The sequence below is a fragment of the Mandrillus leucophaeus genome, unplaced genomic scaffold (assembly GCF_000951045.1).
Source record: "Mandrillus leucophaeus isolate KB7577 unplaced genomic scaffold, Mleu.le_1.0 Scaffold137, whole genome shotgun sequence".
NCBI lineage: Eukaryota > Metazoa > Chordata > Mammalia > Primates > Cercopithecidae > Mandrillus > Mandrillus leucophaeus.
Window position 1 is genome coordinate 1,831,924 of NW_012101332.1, and position 2,445 is coordinate 1,834,368.

Consider the following 2,445-nt stretch of genomic DNA (forward strand, 5'->3'; position numbering starts at 1 on the left):
GTGTGTGTGTATTTTTTTTTTTTTGGAGACAGAGTCTCGCTCTTATCACCCAGGCTGGAGTGCAAATGGCGCAATCTTGGCTCACTGCAACCTCCGCCTCCAGGGTTCAAGCGATTCTCCTGCCTCAGCCTCCCAAGTAGCTGTGATTACAGGTGCCCACCACCGGGAGGCCGCCCCTCCTCCGGCGGCTGGGCCGGGCGGGAGCGAGGGCGGGCCGGGGAGCTGGGAGGGCTGCGTGCGGCAAACGGGAGGCCCAGTTGCCGCGGAGGGACTGGTCCTAGCTCCCCACCCCCATTCAAATTCCGTTTCCTTCTGTTCTGGCCTGCTTGCGGCCGTCTCCACCCCTCACATGTATGGGATCCTGCCCAGGTCCACGGTTGGTAAACCGCTTAGCTGTGATTCCGACCCAGGGCCTGATTCGAAACACTTGGATCAAAGTCCCTGGTCACAGGGATTTTCTTGTATTTACGTTGCTTCCCAGGGCTAGATTCTCACAGCCCAGGCCTGATCTTAAATTAACTCCCTTCAGCACACACACTTTCTGTGGCAATGACAAACCTGCACCCTCCCACCTTAGGACTCCCCCGTCCTCCCCATCCCCACTGAATTAATCCGGCTGGGGCCACCACCCATTTTCTCCCTTTACCTCTGCCCTTGGGTCTTTGCAGTCCCTTCTGATGGCCCTAGATTGCAGCAGGGACCTCAAGGTGACTGATCTCAGACACCCCAGAGCTAGTTTTCTGGAAGCCAGGCCTTGCCCACGCTGGTAAATCATTCTCCAGACCCACTGGCTCGTATCTGCCACTGTGCTACATGCTTTACATGCATGACCTCCTCATGGACGCCTCTCCTGAGAAACTGAAGTCCAGAGATATCTGGTCTATTGCACGTAGTCCAAGTCGCTAGCTTGGAGGGGTCACACAGCCAGAGAGCCTGGAAAGGCCCCTGAGGTTTCTAGCCAAGGCCCCTTCCCCTAGAAACCTCAGCCAGGCCCCACAGCGCCATCGTGAGGACGGCGTGAGACTCTGCATGTGCAGCGCGGAGCACAGTGCTGGGCTCAGAGCCAACGCTAATTTGACTACTATTGTATTATTTGTACCAACCGCCTTTGAAAGCATTTTCTGCCGTGAGTTGTAAAATTACTGTATTATTGGTAGAGTTTTTAGCACAGATCCACACGCAGTTTCTTATGTGAAAGGCGTAGGCCTAGTTCGTTTTGCATTCCGGATGTTGGGGGTTTTATTTATTTTATTTTATTTTTTTGAGACGGAATCTCGCTCTTTTGCCCACGCTGGAGTGCAGTGGCTCGATCTCGGCTCACTGCAATCTTCGCCTCTCGGGTTCAAGCAATTCTCCTGCCTCAGCCTCCCGAGTAGCTGTGATTACAGGTGCCCACCACCACGCCCAGCTAATTTTTGTATTTTTTAGAAGAGATGGGGTTTCGCCATGTTGGCCAGGCTGGTCTCAAACTCCTGACCTCAGGTGATCCACTCGCCTCGACCTCCCAAATTGCTGGGATTACAGGCGTGAACCACCACGCCCGGTCTTATTTTATTTATTTTTTATTTATCTAGTTTTTTTGAGACAGGGTCTCGCTCAGTCACCCAGGCTGGAGTGCAGTGGCTCGAACGTAACTCACTGCAACTCTGAATTCCTAGGTTCAAGGGATCGTCCTGCCTCAGACTCCTGAGTAGCTGGGATTCCAGGCATGAGCCAGGCCTGGATTTTAAAATACAGTTCAGATATCCATACAGAGTTCTGCAATATCCCCCCGGGTTGGGGGCAGTACTCCAAAGTGCATGATATTTCTGCTTCAACGTCTGTGTGGAGGCCGGGAGCAGTGGCTCACACCTGTAATCCCAGCACTTTGGGAGGCCGAGGTTGGTGAGTCACTCGAGGTCAGGAGTTTGAGACCAGCCTGGCCAACATGGTGAAACACTGTCTCTACTAAAAATACAAAAATTAGCCAGGTATGTGGTGCGCGCCTGTGGTCCCAGCTACTCAGGAGGCTGAGGCAGAATTGCTTGAACCTGGGAGTCAGAGGTTGTGGTGAACTGAGATCTTGTGTCACTGCATCCAGCCTGGGTGACAGAGTGAGACTCTGTCTCAAAAATAAATAAATAAATCAATAAATAAAAAATAAAAGCTGTGTGGAGAGAAATACGCACTCAGTGGAAGAGACGGTATAAATAGCCTAATGTGGGTGCAGGCAGGTCTCACTATTTGAAGGGTTGGGGGCCTAATTTATCAAGAAACCGTAGGTTTGCAGATAAGAGATTTTAGCCCTGGCGCTGGGATGATTTTTAAAATCAATACTGTTATTAAGCGACTGCTGTGATGCAGCCTACATACTTTTACAGGCACGAAACAATTTACTTCTACAGATAGTATCTGTTTATTACAGATAAATTAGAAGAAGCACAGGGGGTCTGAAGTGAAATAATT